The sequence below is a fragment of the Balaenoptera acutorostrata genome, chromosome 4 (genome assembly GCF_949987535.1).
Source record: "Balaenoptera acutorostrata chromosome 4, mBalAcu1.1, whole genome shotgun sequence".
NCBI lineage: Eukaryota > Metazoa > Chordata > Mammalia > Artiodactyla > Balaenopteridae > Balaenoptera > Balaenoptera acutorostrata.
Window position 1 is genome coordinate 121,090,741 of NC_080067.1, and position 21,704 is coordinate 121,112,444.

Consider the following 21,704-nt stretch of genomic DNA (forward strand, 5'->3'; position numbering starts at 1 on the left):
TTAACAAGATTCCCTGGCAATGCATATGTGCATTAAAGTTTGAGAAGCACTGCTTTAAACAGTTTTAGTATGACCTTGAGCTAAGGATGGTTTAATATTTTTAGCATGTTGTTAAAAAAAGAGGAGGAAGAAGGATAAAAGAAGCAGAAGGTGAAGGAAGAACGAGACTGTATATTGTCTACAAAGCTTGAAATACTGTGATCTGATCCTCTGCAGAAAAAGTTTACCAATCCTGCTCTAGAGCACCTGTTTATCAATTTCCGTTAATAACTTTAGTTTATTTGTTTATTTTTTTATATAGGACCATAGAACTTTTTTCTCCAGATTTCAGATGAAAAAATACGTCAACAGCAGGAAAATAATATTTTGCTCATGTAATGGGAAATATTCAGGATCTCTATTTGGTCAGATGCACTAAGCACTGTATCAGAATTACTATCTGCAATACTAACTTTGCTTGCAGCTAATAGCAAGTTTGGACATCATTTTATATCTTAATTATGAATTGTGCAATAAAATAGTCATTATAATCTAAAACATTTTATTCAACTGTTTTTAGATATTATAAGGAAACAATGTAAATTAGTCATAGGGTACTATAGGTGAATATCCAAATGTTTATTTTTACTGTCCAAGAAAGTAAGCTATAAAATAATCAAGTGATTTGTCCATAATTGAACAGCTATTAGAGGCAGAATTAGAACTCAAGGCCTTTCATCCAAAATGTACTAGGCTTCTGAAAATGCTGGAAGCTTAAGGAAAGAATGCACACTACAATGAGACTAATTACAAAACCCCTTCTAAAACTGATTTCAATAAAATAAGGCAAATTAATGCCTCTAGTCGTAATAAAATCAGAAAACATCTTCCTTGTTTTTTCAAAGTGTGATTCTTAGACTACCGGCATCAAAATCACCTGGGATATTTTTTTAAATGAAGATTCTTGGGTCCACATTGAACAGAATGCATCAGAAGTTACAAGCGGAAGGATCTAAGAAGCTGCAGTTATAGCATGCCTACCAGAAGGGCATGCACTTACATCTGGCTAGATGTAAGCATGCCACAGAAATACCAAATTAGTGAGCTGGATGAAGCTGCATCTTTGAATAATGTTCTAAGCACCCAAATTTACATAATGGATTATTTCTGCTTCTCAGAGACTCTCAAACAATGATTTTGTAATGATTTTAGTAAAATATTTAACAAAAAGCAAATTGAATGGTTTATTAGTGCGTTAAACTTTAAAGAATTGGAGGTGAAGTATAAAATCATAATTTGTGAATATATTTAAATTTAGTTTTATTTAGTCAATAACCACTCATTTGCAGTGAGTGCTACAGAAGTGTTGTTTTCAGAAGTGATTTCAATTACATAATATAATAAAGGAGGATAAAGCACTGAGAACACCTGTTGATTTCATTTCACGTATTTTAAAGTAAACTTCTTCTGTCTCCTTATTCAGTTGGAATATAATATTTCCTTGGACTAAGCTTTACTTTTCATTCACAGACTAGATAGCATATCTAGCTAAGCAACACATTTCAAACTTCTCCGAATTTTCCCTCCAGCAAAATTTCTATGCAGTGTCCGTTTTTCTTTTTCTTAAAAACGTACGTAATATACATTGTGTCCTAGTTCATAATAAGTATGTTTGTTTTAACAAAATATTTTCCAAAAAGTTTAGTAAAATAAAGCCAGCAAGATATTCTATGATTACTCCAGATCTGAGTGTGACCAGAGATTCTTCCTGAAGTTATCACTCCCCCAGTTAGAGAGGTACCTAGTGCAACATGAAAAAGTGAAGGCTGGATGACCCATCACAAAAAAGAGGTGGTGTGGTAGGAATAAAGGAATGGGTTATTGACCAGCAAATATTTATGCCTCACTTTTACCAGGTACAAATCAGAACACTAATGTCTCAAGAGTTGGTTTAGATGATTAAAAGAAATCATATATATAGATCACCAGGACATGTGGTAAGCATCCAGTGTACCTTATATTTCCCGTCTATAAACTATTACAAATATTCTTTCCAAAATTTGCCCCTTAAAACGAATCACACTGACAAGTTTCTCCTTTCTGAGGTCATTCTTGTATTAATTTTTTCTGCATGGTAAATTTTAGCTGGACCAGGCTGATCGCTTTACACTAGATTTCAAAAGGATTAAAGCCCTTACTGCTTTCTATTTTACCAGAATAAATCCTATTCAAAATTTTCTCCACAGAAAGAAACATATCTCAGTGCCACTACTAATGCTGTCCACATTTATTAGTGAGCTCATGTAATTTGTAATGCAATGGAGTTAATTAATCACTCCATCAAGTCTGTCCTTAGAACTTTTCCATCCTTGAATTCTTCATAATGATTAAGTTCCAGTGTACTTCCCTTATCAGAGGGGGGAAAATAGAAGAGGGATAAAAGAAACTTTTTTTTCCTAGGAGTCCTATGATGTGATAAGATGTGGTGAGAAAGCTAATGTTTGGAAAACACAAAGACTGTTTTATCCATTTGAACCTTACTGAAATTCTCTCAGGAGATGATCTAATTTAGCAATGAACTAAATACATTTATAAGATTCTCATTTCTTCTGGAAGCACAGCAGTGTTAAAAATAAGTTTAAATTAGAAAGGACATCAAAATTAAATTGAGGCCTGAAATACTACTTATTTATTACAAAAATTCTAAATGGCTTTTTTTTTTAGATTCTTTCCCCATATAGGCCGTTACAGAGTACTGAGTAGAGTTCCCTGTGCTACACAGCAGGTTCTTATTAGTTATCTATTTTATACATAGTAGTGTATATATGTCAGTCGCAATCTCCCAATTTATCCACCCCCCATCCCCTAGTGACCATAAGATTGTTTTCTACATCCGTGACTCTACTTCTGTTTTGTAAATAAATTCATTTGTACCCTATTTTTAGATTCCACATATAAGCAATATCATATGACATTTGTATTTCTGTGTCTGACTTACTTCACTCAGTATGATAATCTCTAGGTCCATCCACATCTCTACAAATGACCCAATTTCGTTTCTTTTTATGACTTAGTAATATTCCATTGTATCTATGTACCACATCTTCTTTACCCATTTATCTGTTGATGAACATTTAGGTTGCCTCCATGCCTTGGCTATTGTAAATAGAGTTGCAATGAACATTGGGGTGCATGTATCTTTTCGAATTATGGTTTACTCTGGGTTATGCCCAGGAGTAGGACTGCTGGGTTATACGGTAGTTCTATTCTTAGTTTTTTAAGGAACCTCCATACTGTTCTCAATAGTGGCTGTACCAATTTACATTCCCACCAACAGTATAGGAGGGTTCCCTTTTCTCCACACCCTCTCCAGCATTTATTGTTTGTAGATTTTTTGATGATGGCCAATCTGACTGGTGTGAGGTGATATCTCACTGCAGTTTTGATTTGCATTTCTCTAATAATTAGTGATGTTGAGCATCTTTCATGTGCTTTTTGTCCATCTGTATGGCTTCTTTGGAGAAAAATCTATTTAGATCTTCTGCCCATTTTTGATTGGGTTATTTTTTTTTTTTTATATTGAGCTGCATGAGCTATTTGTATATTTTGGAGATTAATCCTTGTTTTGGTGCTAAATGGCTTTTTAATGTCATAAAACTAAAGGGACAAGGGTGTGAAAGGAAAATGACAAAGATTAAAGACATTTCTTGTCAAACTTGGCAGCCTTAATTCTGAAAGTTTCAGTTGTACAATATGGCATCTAGTATCGTCCCTATGTACCCAGTCTTCCAGGTCCAACAGGCAAAACATTGAGCTACCAGAGACCCTCTTGTCCCAAACAGCATTTTAGAGTTGAGAAGGAGAAAGAAAAAGAGAAGCAAATAATTGAAGTTTCTTTCCCCAAAGCTGAGACCAGAACACTTTGCCTTAGCTGGGAGTCCATTTCCAGGACAACTTTTTCTTCTCTATCTCTCCTCCTTCTTACCCGTATTTTGGGTAAGTCTAAGATAGAAAGTCCCAAGTACTAGATTTCAGTTATTGGGTTTTTTTGTTTGTTTTGGTTTGGTTTCTTTTTTCCTTGGCCATTGTTTGTTAGGTATGTGACCTTAAGCAAGTTACTTAAACTTTCTCATGGTACCATTTCTTCATCCCAAAACTGAGGCAACTAGAAGAGTAAGTTGCTACAAGTTCATTGTTTTATAACATGATACACTTTTTATGGCTGTCACATCATAATGGACATAGCCATAGGAAAAGATAATAGGGAGCAATTTAAATTTATTACCACAGAGCAAATTTTTAAAGATATACACTATAGATTAATGTTCATACTTTTAATATAAGTAGAGATTAGAAAGGTTTGCCCTTGATAGGTCTTATGTCTACTATCAAAAAGCAATGGTTGCCAAAATGCCTTCTTAGAGCACCCTCCAAAGGTTAACAATGATTTAAAAGCTTTTGTTTAAAAAGCAGCTCGTGTAACACTTAGAATTTATTCTTAAGTTTATGTTAAATTTACTTACATTGCCAATAAATACATGGTGCTACAAATCATTTAAACCAAACACCAACTGGTAAAACATAGGTACTTATCTTAAAAGTAAATTGTTTATTTAAAATATAAACAATTAATCAATTATTTATAATATAATCTTAGTCAAAGATATTTAAAATTTCCTTCCTTATTCAGGGTGAGTAGCTGCTATTTTAGGATAAGGTAACGAGGGCAGCTTTCATAAAACTTTTCTCTGAATTTCACAACTGTATTTCAGGTCTTTATCAGTGTATCCTTAGCAGAAATTACTGAAAATATTAAAAGTGGAACACATTTTCCCTCTTTGTTTCCCCACCACCTCATGTTACTCAGTGCCCTTGTTACGTAAGTTTTTAATTGCTTAACATAGTAATTCATTTTCTGGCTGCCTACATCCAATGCAGTGAGCCACTGACCTCTTGTGAGCAGGTGGGGCCAGGTGACAGAACACCAGCATCCAGATGGAAGGCAGGACTGGTTTGGGCAAGTTAAAACCAATAGCAGAAAGCAATCAAAAACAGGGGTTAAACACATGAGAATATCTATATAAAACTGAAGAGAAATTTTGAAACCACAAGTCTCTAAGTTTCCAGTAAGTTTTTAGTAGTGATTTACTCCTGAGAAATAAAAAAATTAATTTCCTACTTTATAAATTCATTTTCCAACAATTCAGTGAGGAGCCAACGTATTAACCTGGACATTCATCCAAAACTATTTCAAATCAATTTATTACATCTTACCATGGTTGAAGTCATTCTTTAAAGAGTGATTTGCCACCAAATCAGAGGTTTTCATGGGTTATGCAGATTTGCCTTATGGTGACAAAAACAATCTGTATTCCAGGAAGATATCTTTGAAATTTAGCTTCTTACTGTCGTATTTATAATATTTTGATGTGGTTTTAAAATTGCATTTGGCTTTGCAAAAGATGATGCAATGGAACAATCTCCAACCTCATTCAATTGTTTAATAATGTTTAATTTTCTAAAAACTATCAATATTTATTCGGTGGAGACTCCAGAAAAGGGCATTCTCCTTACATGAACTCCTAATGTACTGATAACATTTTGGCTTTCTATTCTATTTCCTAAGCAATATATTCTGAAAATGCTGTGGCAGTAGCATTAATCTTAGTAACTGCAGAGTCAAAGGTCCCAGGGTCAGTGTCAGAAAACACCATTCCTACTAGCACTGATACTTTACACCTGTGCTAATAAGCTCTGTTAAATATTTAGTTTCTGATAAATTTGCCTAAAACTCGACATATTTTCCTCTTATCTGAAATGTTTTATTATAAATTTAAATTGAGATTCAATAACCCTAGTTAAAATTGCAAACGTCATTTACTGTATAGTAACTAAGGCTTTTTTAAACAGAATTGAGAATGTTAATACAATCCAGAAACTTTCTTTAAAGAATAATGGCTAAGTCATTACCCCCCAAATTATAGCTGTCATGAGCCAAATGTATTAGCTGCATCGTCTCCAAGTCATACGCACAATGACTGGTTTTAGACTTGTTCATTTCCAACTGACATCCAACTGCAATTTGGCCTAACATATGAAATCGCATTGCATTACACCATTATCTTCTTAAATATGGTTCTTAAACCATGGATTACCTTATGTGGAATAGAGGATGACACCTCAGATATTGGGGGTAAAATTTTGTGTGCACGTGTGCATGTACGTTTTTAAGAAATAACAAAGCAGATCTTTGACAGTTAATACAGATTTTCTGTCTTTAAGAAGACTCTGACTTGCAATTGCTCTTGCCCAAGTGTGAGATAGGACCATGAAATCAGGCAAGTTTCCTACCCTCTCCACACTTTGGTTTCCATATCTATAAAACATAGCAGTACCAACCTAATATTGTTGTGAAGACTACATGAGATTTCTCCATGTGCTGAGCACACAGGAAGCACTCAATGAATGTTCACTACTATTAGTGTTACTATAAGGCATAATTCTTTTATTAGTATCACCTCTATCACTATACTCAAAGGAATTTGTGACCCCATAAAGCTAAAGACTACCATCTATAAGATATAGTCTTTTTTATGCAATAATAAGTCATTCAAAATACAAAAACAGAATAGTTTCTGCCTATCTCTCTATTGTGATTTTCTACTACTGCCTGTTCTTACCTACCAAATCAAAGGTCATTCTGAATAATATACCTTACCTACGTTTCCCTAAAGCCTCCATGTTTTCAACAACTCTGCACCTTAGGTTTGTCACATACACTATCAAGTTCTAAAGATGAAAATATTAGGTGCTCAATCAATATTATATATAAATGCATGAATAAATATATCACTTTTGCTATTCTTTCAGTGGAGCTATAGCAACTAAAGAATACTTCTACTGTAGTTCATGACAAATTGGATGGGTGAGACTTTAGTACCAGGCATTACTGTCTAGGCATGCTGAAGAAATTACCTGCAAATTATATTCATTGGAATTTAATCAAATATCGATGTTTAATAATTCTTTGTGTGTCCTTAAATATTTTATTGAAATAGGTTATACCAATACTGATGATTTTTCTTTATGTAAATCTTGAAACCACTGCGTGATTAATACATGGGAAGAATCTATTTTTTGGTGACTTTTCCATTACAAATTTAACGAGAATTAAGGACTATCAAAAGAATCTTTTTGAGGGCACAATAACATGACTGAAGTTAAATGACAAACGGGAACAAGAGTATTATCAGAACACTGTCTGAAATTAACCCTTACCAGTAGTTTAAAGCGGTGGTGATAAAACCATTTTCTCACTTTTAAAGCAACATATTTCTTCCTTGAAGTCTCTAAATTATAGTTCTGTGAAATTATGTATCCTTAAAATAAGGCTAAGATCTCTTGCGATTAAAAAAAAAATAAAAAGACAAGTCAAAGATGGGTATAGCAATCCCAAAGATGAGAAGATTTTCTCTTGCATAGTAGGAACAGCCATATTGTATTTAGTTTTTCTTAATGTTTTACAATGGACTGATGTTGTACAATGCTGTAATTCTTTTTCTGAAGCCTATACCTTGGAGAGTAAAGGAGGTTTATAAAGGTATCTGAATACAACTTATACTTATTGCTTTGTCTTTGACAATCAAGCTCAGAGTGAATGAGCTTTCACAGTTGACCAAACCGAATGGAAGTGACAGCGTCACATTTCTGTGGAGGTATTTGCAATATAGGCACCTAAATTCACTGTTGAAATGTTTATTCCACTAAAAACACCTTGAACAAGATTTTGATCCAGAAGACGCTGAAAAAGAAGCCATGTTTAATCAGTTGCAAATAGTTCTTAGGCTTGGAATTGAATGTTTTCAAATCTTTAGCATACTGTCAAAAAATTTCAAAGTTGGCATTTTATCCTTCGCTTTATGCATTGCATTAAAATAATAAATAAATGTAAATCTAAATTAGTCTCTTTAAGAAAAAAAGATTGATTTAGTAAATCACAATGATTTTGATATAACTTCTGTCGTAAGGCGTACAAATGGTTAGTTAAATTTAGACTGAAAATCAGAGTAGCTTTAGTCTAGCAGATAAAGAATATGAGTTACCTTAATTATCAGGTTACTTTTCATTTGGGGATCTACTTTCTCTTCATTTTTGTTTATTTATGCTATCTGTTGATGCCTTTAAAAAATGAGTGATTTAACAAAACTTTAAATTTCCTTTCAAGGGATGTCTTCTGTTTCAGAGTGAAATGACCACCAGATAACATCATTGCTGCAACAGGAATACTGAGTGTAGTTTTCAGTTAAAAGAGCTTGTCTGCATAGAGAAAAACGAGCTTGTTTTTCTGCTGGATGGAGAAAAGCAGCAAATGGGAGTGCTATAAATATTTTAAAATGATCTTTTTCTGCTTGAATTATGTTTCACTAAAATACATCAGAGACTCAATTCCTTGGGTCTCTCAAAAAACGTCTGCAGTTTCTAGAGAACTTAGGAAAAGTGTTATTTTCCACTCATTTCATTTACTTTGAAGCCTTATCAGATGAGGGATCAAATGAAACCGATCATCCCCAGGTTTTCCCAGGTTATTACCATAAGGACATGGAATTAACCTCCAACCAGCCACTCTCAAAATGCAATGCTTTCTTGTCACAAAGCAAAAGAAGTGGAACACAAAGAATTATTCTGGATTATGTTGAAGGGAAAGAAAATGCTGACAGGCAGAGGAATAAAAAAGTAGAGGAATAAAAAAGTATAGAGTTATGGTAATTGTGAAAGACAAGAATAACAATAGCTTAGAATACGGTGGTTATTTTTTTAAATGTAGGAAGTTGCTTTTACAGTCAAGTACTCAATACATCAAACTCTGACAAGTTGGATTTTATAAAAAAGCAGCAACTGTAAATCTGGAAGAAAATGAAAGGTGTATGAATTTTAAAAGAGTATAATGATGTTTGCTTAATATGCCAGGTAGGTATACTACTTTCAAAAGAGACAATAATAACTGTATTGGGTTTTTTTTTGTATGAGATATACAAACTGTTGTTGACATTTAAAAAATAAAGAACATTGTTACTGGGTACTTTTGTTATAAATTTCTATCAGTAGGGCGAAAAAATCTTTGAGTTACATGTAAACTACTGAACTAGACGTTTGAATTAAGTCAAATAATTTCTGGCTCAATAGTTAAGGCCTCCTAAGACCTCGGCTCTTCTCTTCAGTGTATGGGGACTCATTCCCTCTCACTGTGTCAGGTATCATTTCTATGACAACAAGAGCCAAATCTCTAGTTTTGTATCTCCAGCTGAGGAAAGCTCTAGGCTTGTTTCGGGTGCCTACTGAATGCTCATTCATAACCTCAAATTCTGTATCTCTCAAAGTGGATCCCACCCCTCTCTCCTGTCCCATACTTCATCCTTCTCTTCTTCCTGACATAATTCCATCTTTCTTCAGGTCCCTAATACTAAAAGTCTTAGTTGTAGGGTTTAACCCCTCAATGTGTTTCATATCCACTTAGGCACAGATTCCTGTGGATTCTTCCTTCTTTCTCTCACTCTATGTCTACTGCTCACTTCCATCCCTCTCTAGGCTCAATTTCACACTATCATTATTCCAAAAGCCTTAGAGTTTCTCAGTTCCAAGTACATTCTTATTCCTTTCCCTCATCATTCTATACCTAGAAAAATATATTCGGATTTTAGAGAGCTAGGTGTAACTTTCCTTTACGCAAACAAAGAAGTAGGTTAGCCAGCTAAATCTTCTCAAACTTTCACAGAGTGCTCTAAATTCTTTTCACTCCCTTGGCCAGTAAAAATCCATTTATTCAGCCAGCTGAATTACAAATTTCACTTTTCTAAGTCCAGCTTATGCAGCCAGGATTAAGCAAATTGCCTTGTGAGTTTTACGATGAAGCACAAAACTCTGAACCATCATGCCAAGGCTCGGCATTTATTTGGACAGCATTTACTCATGCTGCCACGATGTCTTTGCAACACTGATTTATAGTCAAAGGTGCCAGAACATCATTTACTGTATTAAAACTTGGCTGTGTTTCTCCATTTTCTGAGTTCACTGCAAGTTTGAAAAAATATGTTGACTGCAGGGGAAAAAATGAGATGCAGAACCCTTACTTACTGAGGTAGCTTACACTTGATAAATGTATCTAAACTGCCCACACTGAAATCAGGCCTATGGAACAGCTTTGTCACATGAATCCTGAAATGATGATGCAGACATTGATAAAATCAGGCTGATTTTTTTTCTATTTTACTTATGAGTACCTTTAAATATAAAATAATGAAATACCACCTAGTAAATAAGCACCTTCATTTAATTTCTAAACATTCCCTGCGAGATAATTCGCAAAAAAAATAAGAAGAAAAAAGACTGTAGTAGCTTCAATGTAGTTAACACACATTCACCAACCTCAGCATTTATATGTCTACTATGTGAAGTTTGAACTCAAATGTACAAAAACAATGAAACACAATTTGCAGTGAAAATACAGCCACTGTCTAAAGTCTATCAACAGTCAGGCAATGGAGGAGGTTGTATATCTGTTGTCATTAGTTTACAACCAAGTGATTTCTTTAATTATCCTCAATGGGCTCAACAAGGTATTAAATACCCAATGATCAGTCACGGAAACAAAGGCATGAATAAGAGCACAACGTCTGACTTTGCCAGGCTCAATGAGCTCCACCTTGATGTACTGATGGTTCTTAATGAAGACAACTGCCACCAATTAGACAACTGACAATTAGGTTGAAAACTAAAGTGTCCAAACAGGAACAAGGGACTGACCCCTGAATACTAAATTATTTTTAGGTGGCATTTAATCACTCTCACAACAGCAAGAGACAGATTTTAGGGGTTGCTCTTTACTCCAATGAGGAATTCTGCTTTACACTTTACATTTTGCAGGTTGACATGTTAGCTTTTTTTTCACTCTTCTAAATTTTGCTGGAATCTAGCTTGAAACACTATTTCATTATGATTAACTTGTATCAATGAACATACAATTAGAAAGATGGGCCACAAACAATATTTAAACATAGGATCTAAGCAGATAGTGAATAGATTCTGGATTTAGACAGACCTCAGGTTTAGTTCTGGCTCCTAGAGGGCAGGTTATTTCTTTTTTTTTTATTTTTTTTTTTTATTTTTTATTTTTTTATTTTTATTTTTTATTTTATTTTATTTTTTTAAATATGTATTTGTATACGTATAGTAACACTAATCTTCATTTATCAATTTCCCCCCTCCTTTCCTTTTAATTAATTAATTAATTTTTGGGTGTGTTGGGTCTTCGTTTCTGTGTGAGGGCTTTCTCCAGTTCCAGCGAGCGGGGTCCACTCTTTTTTTTTTTTGTTTTGTTTTGTTTTTTTTTTTTTTTTTTTTTCCACACACACACACTGTATTTTATTTTTACAAGAGATAAATAGACTGACACCAAGCATTGTACATGGATGACCACAACAAAAGCAACAATGATTGCAATTACCAAACATGAAACACACTCATACTATGTCATAATATTGACATTCAGTCCAGTAATCCTCCACTGTAACAGCTCCTTTACTTTGCAGTGAAAATTGATTTGTATATTCTTTGCCTCTGAGTCCTTGTGGGATTTTTTTTTTTAAATTCCGACAGAAAGTCACAAAAATTATACTCATCCTCATCAGTTCACTCAGTCCCATGTAATTAATTTTTTTTTTTTTCATCTTGATCTTTTGTTAGCACTTTTATGAGTTCATCAGTTTTTCATTAGAGTTCTGAAAATGCTTATTCATTCAGTTCAGCAGTACAGTCAGTTACCAGAAACCTGTACTTGTCAGAGTCTTTTCCATGAATTTCTTGAAGATGAAACCCTTTTATAGGAACATACTTGCAAAATCATCAGAGTACACCCAGAACTGTCTGTAAATGACAGAAGACTTAAAAATGACCATGGTTAAAGATTTGATGAAAGTTCATAATAATGCAGGTTATTTCTTAAGTAGAAGATACGAGTGTCACATTATTTAGCCAATATTTAGAGTGTCTAAAGCTATCTTAGTACTGGGGTCCGTCCAATAAGGATTGAGGAGAAGTCCCAGGTCAGCCTAGGGGAGGAGTGGCCATTTTTGTAAATATATCATATAAATAGGAGACACATAGGAAATATACATCATATCCATATATATATATATACACACACACATACCCATATATATCCATGTATATATCTTATTCCCACATCAAGAATATTGCCTGAAGAGATCATTGCCCACAGAATTTTCTTCAAAAAACCAAAAATTTTCAAACACTTAACACACTTTTGCACAAGCCACTGCCTTCCCCCACATAAAAAAAGACAGTCTTTCTGTTTGTACACCAGCCGGCATCCCACATTTGCCCGTACTAGGATTATTTCTGAATGATGTGGCACAACCTTTAATGATATGCTTCTTGCATCACAGGATTCAATGTTCCACTTTTGTCCATCTCATTGCTTTAGTCTCCAGAAGTTGCATTTGCCTGATTATTATTAATACACAGGGGCATTTCTGCATGGCTGCCCTTAGAGCCCACACGCCTGGGCTGCCTCAGAGGTAAGATCACCTTTGGATCTCCACTGGCTCTGTTCCCTTGGACGGGATCCAAGACAGAACTGCCTTATGTGGAATTTCACTGCTGTGGCCAATGGTGTAATAATGAGGTTCCCATGTCAATACACCTTGGATTTTCAAGGGTCGTATTTCCAATATAAGCACAGGCATTTAAAATGATGTGTTTCTTTTAATTTCATTTCATTCAACTTTTTTCTTTCAGGATCAGGTCCAATACTATACACCAAAATGCATAACACTGTCAATAACTTGAAATTTCCCATAAACTAGCATAGAGACATCACACACACACACACACACACACACACACACACACAGGTATAAACACAGTCACAGAATTATAGGAACAAAATTTTTCTCATTCTTCCCTTCAAGGAGAAATCTGCCACTCAACATTAATGTCAAATATTTGAGTCATTAAGCAAAACATATAACTCCAATGGATATCTTATAAAAAACAGAATGTAGAATATATATAACTTTATAATCAAATTAATATAGCCACTCATTTTTAGTGGAACCGTGTCTAGTCATTAATGCAAAACTTCAAATAACTATGTATTTATGAACAGAAATATATGAGCAAAGATTTTCAAGCTTACTGCACTCCTGCCAAAGGCAGTTAGTTGTAAGCATGAGGCAAAGGACATGGGTCTACCCCCAGAGTCAACTGTAGCTAGCTCAGCTGACGAGAGCTTTCCGATTCTTGGCAGAATAACAGATTCTCAAGCAGAGAGGGGATAGGGGTGAGATTTTTTCTTCTGTAAGTAACTTAATGAATGAAGTACTAATTAACATTATGGCATTGATAAATGGAGAGAGAGATTAGGGATGTACTCGATACTCAGACCTTCGCAGATGGACGGTCAAAGCCACATTAATTCCTATCTCATTGGAGCATCTGCTTCTCCCATAATCCACTGCCCCTTGGTACAAACAACACAAACTGTTGTGACTCAATTCGATTTATATCAATCTAATTTCTTTTAATCCAATTTGTATTCCAATCTACTACCTTCTAATCACTTAAATCTTCAGCCTCCATCTGGTAAATTTTCTCTCAAAATTAACGGAGCAGATGCCTCTGCGATTGTCCTCCACAGTCAAGCTAATCAGACCCTCGCAGTGGCCTATAGAATCCGCTGAATAGGTACGTGACTTACGGTGTTGCCCTTCCAGTTACAAAATCTGTGAGGTAGGAAGACCATTTAATATGTCATTAATTGGTTCATTTGCATAACACTGCTTGGGAAGAAGCACTGGACACAAAAGCCAAGAGAAGAAAACTATAGGAAGAGAGCAAAATGCGCTCATTTCTCAAATGAGCTTTACAATTCAATCTGTCTTCTCTTTAGATTAACAAACATGGGGTGAGAATATTATTTAATATTGCATGGTCTAAAAAGCTACCTACCCTCTGCAGGATATGGTATTAGAGGAGTTTTGTCTAGTCATCACAAAGTCATACTGAGACCTAACTTTGGTTGACAAACACATTCTTAAAATATGCTTCTGAATTTTGGAACTATGCACTAATTTATTCACTGGAGCATATGTCATATAAACAATAAAGCCCCTGGCTAGCACTGACTTCCACTCCCACGGAAGTTCCACTGTGATCCATAATTAACACCACAAATTAAACATCCCCTATGAGAAAGCTGGCAGCACTACCTGTGGAATAAACATCATTCTGGAGACACAGTAATTAACAAAAATGTAAATAAATAAAAGGACCCAAGACATATAAAGACAAACACTATACTGAACTACTTTGAAGTGGAACAGGTTTTCATAGGAGACTTGGTTTCATTAATTTACAGTCATACTTACACACACAGTGTATCATCTCGATAATATTTTAAAATATTTTTTTAAAATTTCAAGATATCATAAATAGAAATACTAAAGTGTTCCATGTGCCCACATAAGGATTTAGCCTCAGGAAGCCTTTCGCTGTTAGAAAAACTTGAAAAATTAGTGTAGAAAATCATTAAATCTACAACATAGTCTTAGAGTGAAGAATTCTTGATACGTCAGCCTCATTAACATTATGAAACAGAAAAATGTCAAAATGCCTTCATAAAGCATAACATAAAGCATAAACTGTTGGATTAAACAATTGAATGTAGAATCTATTTCTATAATTTTGACTAGAGTAAGATATAAAAGGCAAGGCCTCTTGTGGTTGGGTCACTGGGTGTCCAAAATAACCAGAGAAACCCAGGTGGAGAAATCAGAGGGCAACAGCATTGGATCTTCTGGGAAACTGGCAGGACTGGGGAACTGGGGGCACGGTGAGAGACATTGATCCGTCTTTCGATCTCAGCACGAAGACAGTAGATGACATGCAACCACTCAGTGAATAAAACCAAGCACTTCTGGACCTAGCTCAGTCGCAGATTTGATGCTCTAAGCCTCAGTTGTTTTACCTGCAAAGTGGACTGAAAATTATGTCTGCTTTTATCCACTGTATTAAGGAAGAAATGAGATCATTCATGTAAAGTACCATGTTTGAATTCTAGGGCACCATATAAATAAAGGTAAGACCCCAGAGCAAGGCCATTTAAAAACATGGACTCTGGACTCAAATTTGAGATCCAGACTTAGAGTTAGGTTACCTTCAGATAAATTACTAACTTCTCAGTACTTCAATGTAAAATGGTGATAATAATAGCTCCTATCCCATGTTACAAGAAAAAAAAAAAGAATTAACGAATGTAGTATGTCTAGATGAGTAGCTAGAACAAAGTATCTCATGAAAACATAAATGTCAGGTAAAGGATAAAAGCTAAGAAATTTGTCTTTGTATGGCAAGTTCTCAAGTTAATCTAGAGGTGCAGTAACAGTTCAGCAGCTAAAGGTAGTGTCTATTTTCTCAATTGCATTCTTCTTTTCAATAATAGAGGCGAACTAACTTGTAAGGATATAACTGTTTCAAGTGCTGCAATGAGGTCTATCTATAGAGTGGAAAGAAAAATGTGGTTTGTATTGTACTTTTAATTGGCTTTCATATGAAAACAGTGACCTCAATGGTATCAGTAATTTTATTAGTTACTGAAATAAGCACTTACTGTATACCATGTGCCAGGCATTGTGCTAGAGGGAGGGAGTCCCACCCTCAAGGAATTCAGAGTCTTCTGCCCTGGCACTTTGATTAAACCCTTTTCCCACTCTTGGCAGTAGAATATCTGAAGCAGACGGGTCACGTGCTTCCTTGAATGCCGATGTTCACATAACTGACTCAGAATTGTAAAAGTATTAGTCGAAAGCCCACTTCCATAATCCTGGCCTCAAAACTAAAGTAGAAATATAAATGGGTACGAATTCTAGAACATACGGGAATGATTCTATGCTTGGATGAGCCACCTACACACTCAAAGACTACCTGTGCCCCACCTCTGGTAAGGCAAAGAATGGCCTTTGATGGATAATAATATGCATGTAAATGTAAGTATTATTGTGTGTGTGTATATATATATATATATACATATACCTATATATACATATATATATGCTTGATATATGTCTATGTGCTCCTTCTCTCTCTCTCTCTCTCTCTCTCTCTCTCTCTATATATATATATATATATATATATGCACATACATATACACACACATATATGTATTATAGAAGAATAACCAAGGGGTCCAGATGCTACTCTGAAAAAAAAAGCCTTGAAAATCTAGAGAAAATTGGAAGGTCCAGTTGATGAAGGAACACAGTTCCAGCTTCCTCTGTGTTAACCACAGTCCTAGCTGATTCCAATCATTTCTCATCTAACCTTTCACCAATGACCTCTCAGTGTCAAGCCCCTCCCCAGCAATCATTGAACCAAACGGAATCCATAATTGACCAGGCTTGCCAGCAATTTGCACAGAGTACCAGAAGTATTTTCTCAATTGTTATTCTATCATTTTAGTTATGTATATAAATCTTATTTCTGCTGCAAGTTTTAACTTAGTATTTTTGGTGCCTAGCACAGTACCCTAGTATATCACGTATGTAACAAACATTAACTCATTTTCAACAATTCTAATATTCAATAACAAAACATTATCAATATAGCTACACTTTGTCAAACTTTTGGCAACAAAGACTCTTTTATTTCATTCTCAGTACAACCTTTGTATAATTATCCTTGTTTTGTAGGTGAGAAATCCAAGAATTTAAATAGCTTGTATAGATTCATATCCACAGAACTCAAGATTATCAAAACATAATAGGAAATTTTGTGTCCTATTTTTCAAAAGGCGAGAAGATATATTTTAAATGTGTTGTGTTATTGTGCGGTTTTTGCCCAAGATTTAGGAGACAGTACATTGATCAGGAAAGAGTCCTGGTTTGTTTAAGTGAGCTGTTTCAGCACCATCTTTGAAGCTCCCCATCATCAAATCCTTTCCTTAAAAACATTAACATTATCAGTTTTAAATAGTTAACGGGGTTCAGAACATGCTCCCCCCAAATAGGGCACCTTTGTATACTGAATTTTTTAAGCTAAAGGAATTTGAGGAATGGTAGGTGCAAGACTTTGTGACCTTCCCCTGAAACAGGTCATAAGACCCTCATGTGACAGGTGACCTCTTTATACCTGGAAGAAAGGAGCATCCTTACCTCCAAAGACTAAGGGACACTGAAAGGAATGAGGAGGGACATAGATGTGAAGGAACAGGCCTTGCTACGTTTCCCCCAGTTTACTAAACTTACCTCATACCCTTTGTCCTATCACATTTTCCCAAGACTTTCCCTTCTTCATCAAACCTAGTATAAAGACACTTAGGTTTAACCACTTTTTGGGTTTTCATTTCCTTATGAAGTCTCCTGTGTCATGTAAAACTTAAACAAATGTGTAGTTTTTCTCTTGTTAATCTGTGTTTTATTATGGAAACCCCAGCCAAGAAATTAGAAGGGTAGGGCTTTCCTGGTGGCGCAGTGGTTGGGAGTCTGCCTGCTAATGCAGGGGACACGGGTTCGAACCCTGGTCTGGGAAGATCCCACATGCCACGGAGCAACTAGGCCCGTGAGCCACAACTACTGAGCCTGCGCGTCTGTGCTCTGCAACAAGAGAGGCCGCGATAGTGAGAGGCCCGTGCACCGCAATGAAGAGTGGCCCCCGCTTGCCGCAGCTGAGGGAAGCCCTCGCACAGAAACGAGGACCCAACACAGCCAAAAATAAATAAATAAATAAAATAGGTTGCAGTTTCTTAAAAAAAAAAAAAAAAAAAAAGATAAGAAATTAGAAGGGTAGAAGGAAAAGATATTTGTCCTCCCCTATAGCGTCCATTACAAAATTTGCACTGATCAGTTTTAGTTTGCTGAAATCTTTAAGGCAAAACTGAAAGCTCATAATTTTGAGTTCTTTTTTGTAGATTAAACACATTCAAAACTCAAAATTTTCCATAAATGCCAAACCTATAGTTTTTTGTTTTTTGTTTTGTTTTGTTTTGTTTTTTTTTGGCTGTGTTGGGTTTTCGTTTCTGTGCGAGGGCTTTCTCCAGTTGCGGCGAGTGGGGGCCACTCTTCATTGCGGTGCGCAGGCCTCTCACTATCGTGGCCTCTCCCGTTGCGGAGCACAGGCTCCAGATGCGCAGGCTCAGTAGTTGTGGCTCACGGGCTTAGCTGCTCTGCGGCATGTGGGATCTTCCCAGACCAGGGCTCGAACCCGTGTCCCCTGCATTGGCAGGCAGATTCTTAACCACTGCGCCACCAGGAAAGCCCCCAAACCTATAGTTTTAATTGAGGCAAATTATTAATGCTTCATATAGATTTATCTGTACATGATATTGAGTTGTATATGATGCAAAGTGCTACATTATTTAGAAAATATAACTAATATTTATTTGAAAAGTTTTATTAATTTTAAGGCAATCCTTCATAAAGATTTCATACAGTTTCATCTTGAAATAATTTATAGGTGGTTGGTGACATATAGTTTAATTAAGAGAAGAAAGACCATCTTGTCTTCTCTCCAGTTTTACTTGTTTTCTTTACCTTTTAAAACCTCTATCACTTAAAAAAGCAAACTTGAAGCAAAAAAAATCCAGAAACACAAATTGTTGTCAGACATTTTTGTACCATATATGTTAAAACATATCCCTTCTGCCAAATAAGTTCTAAACACTTAAATTAGGTGTGTTTTTAAGAACCAGTCTAATTTAATCCCTAAAAAGTTAAAATGTGTTAATAAGACAAGCCAGGAAGCACAAGAAAGCACAATAAAATCAGTACCACAGTGTAGGAGAAAAAAATATAGAATTTATATATTAGATCTTATGATACAATCAAGAGGAAAATTATGGGGAAAATGTCCTTCTAAATAAAACTGCAAGACAGCAAAATATGCTTGAACTTTTCAAATTGTTTTCAAGCTATTACTATTTCCTGACCTCAGCAAAGAACAGTAATTTTAAGTCCCATTAGTGTGCCAGAAGAAATAATAGTAAATAATTAAAGCACCCCTCCTACAGGAAATATATCGACAATATTTTGGTGTATATATTAACATAAAAATGCAAAACAAAGTTACTTTTTATGTTAGTTACTCTCATCAGGAGTTTACTGATTAAAGGAAACAGAGATAGGCCCAACCCTGACACAGCGACGACTTTAGGGTACCCCTCCCCTACTCACCTCCAAGTCTTTAACAAATACAAGGACAGGAATCCCAAATCATCTCAAAAGCCTGCCCAGCCTCGGTGAGAGAGGGAAAACATTACTCTTCACTTGAAAATCTTACTGGTGTTCTCAATTTCTTTTATTAGTGAAACTCATCAGTATGTTCATCTGAGGTGTTGCTATGTCTACATAAGTGCTCCCAACTGTGGGTCAATCCGTGGTTGATTGAATCTGTGAATGCAGGACCCCTGGATATGGATGGTTGACTGCACTATGCCATTTTCTATGAGGGGCTTGAGCATCCCGGATTTTAGTATTCATGAGGGTCCTGGAACCAATCTCCCACAGATACTGAGGGACAACTGCATGGCATTCTACATACTGTACCTTCAGATACAGATATGACCCCCCAAAATTCTCAGCTGAAATTAGAAAAGAAAGATATGGCTGCTAATAAACCTGGTTGGTCACTCTATAGCATTATAATGCTAATAAAGAATGCTAACATATAAAATATAATGCTCACATATAAAGAGATTCACTTTATGTATATTTATTTGTGTGTATTCATACTGACCACAAGCAAAGTGACTTCTCCCTTTCTACTTATGGTCCATTTTCCATAAGTCAGGTTTTAATGTACTCAACTTTCCATTTATGAAAATTTAATTTAAATTAATGTGACAGGAGCATAACAACAGAAACCTTTACTTGAAAACAGTGAAAATACAAGTTGGACATTCTTAAGTCTTTCCTCTCAAGACTGGGTAAGGAAAAATATAGTGCTTTAAATACTCATGAAAGAATACTTCCCTTGGTGGAAAAGATTGCTACACTGTCATCTCACCCTGCCCTTAGGGACATTTATGCTGTGCTGAAATAACATTATTTCTTCAAAGGATTGAATTCATTCACCCATTCATCATTTATTTGTTTATTTATAGGTAATGTTCCAGTGACTAATACACTTCACAGCAGGAACAAAAAACAATAAAGGAGATGCTTTCTCCAGGAAGAGTCGCTCTAAAAATTGGACAGAAATACAAAGTTATGAACTCACCCAGGGCGTGACTTTTTCTTTTTTTTAATTGAACTAGCTGTATTAGTTATTCTTCAATCCTAAAGGAAACATCTGTCAGCAAACCAGCTGAACTAATAAACACCCTAATGTGTTAAAAAGAGTATGACTTGATTCGTTCAAAATATAATAAATACAAAGACCCTCTCAGGCATGTAACTAATTGCCTTAGTAAACATCTGCAAGGAAACGAGACACATAAAAAATCATCTGTTTCTAACTACTTCTTTTATGTCCTAGAATTATCATACAGGTGGAAGGGGACATCTTTTAAAACTGAACCTTACAGAAAAGAAAGATGAAAGAAAGTAAGTTAGAATGATATTTTGACATTTTAGAGAGAGCCTTCACAGGTGTGGAGAACAGAAAATGCAATTACATCACATATTAATGTTAGTAAAAGAACATAAGTGAATATTTATGCCACATCAAAATTGGAATCTGCATTTGTAATTCTTCAATGTTCATAGGGCTAGTGATAAAAAAGAAATATTAACATTACCTGTTTCATGTGTTTGTACGACATTTTGTACGAATGCATTTGTATGCATTCATTTGTACGACACAGGATTTTAATTTGTAATGTAAATGTCATACACTTTTGTATTTAGCAATATATATCAAAAATGGTTATCAAAAAAGCCACTTTTTAAGATAAAATGTATGATCTAGTTAATGAACTTCATTTACTCCCTTTCTTTGTGTATATTTTCAGGGCACAATCTCCAACTAGGCCTAAAGCCACATGAATCTGCATAATTTCACATTTAAGGAGAACACCACACCCATAGGACAATTCTATCTGTTCACCCTGAGTGTGAGGGTCAAGCTGTGTAGTCCCCAGAAAGTAGCATTAAATAAGACAACTTAATAATGCACCAGGGAGGAAATCACTTAATATTCATGTTGACAGAAGAGAAGATTAATCACGGGGACTTTGTGCTCTCAGAGAGGAATCAAGAAGGCCCTAGGTTCCAGTTCCAGGAAAGTTGATTGCTTTAAAGTAGTTCACAGCAGCCCTTTGATGAAATGCTAAGGTTTACTGCAAATTGGCACTGGGTGACAAATGAGAGACCTTCCTTACTTTAACTTCAAATTAATCATATTGTCCCATTGATCTTTGTTTTCTGTAATGTGCTTCTCACAACCTTTTCTCCTTTTTTGTATAGAAAAGCAATCTTTTCAGTGAATTTTAAACAATTACAAGGAATAGTCCCTCTCATATTTACTTCACCCTACAGGTGATTTCAGAAACAGCATGCTTTTTTTTTTTTTTCTCTTAGCAACTATAAATATGTCCCTCTCACACTCTGCTCACTTTTTATGACAAAGTAAACATTAGAAAAATAATGGTCAATGTTTACCTGGTATCCAAAATGCTGAGTTAAAAGCATTCAACCTGTTAAAGCCTATTTTTAATG

General features: G+C 35.2%; 1 protein-coding gene across 1 annotated transcript in view; it reads right to left on the reverse strand.

The window, feature by feature from the left end:
• Positions 1-21,704, reverse strand: part of ROBO2 (roundabout guidance receptor 2) — a 573,165-nt gene that overhangs the window by 518,442 nt on the left and 33,019 nt on the right. The gene's annotated exons all lie outside the window — the stretch shown is intronic.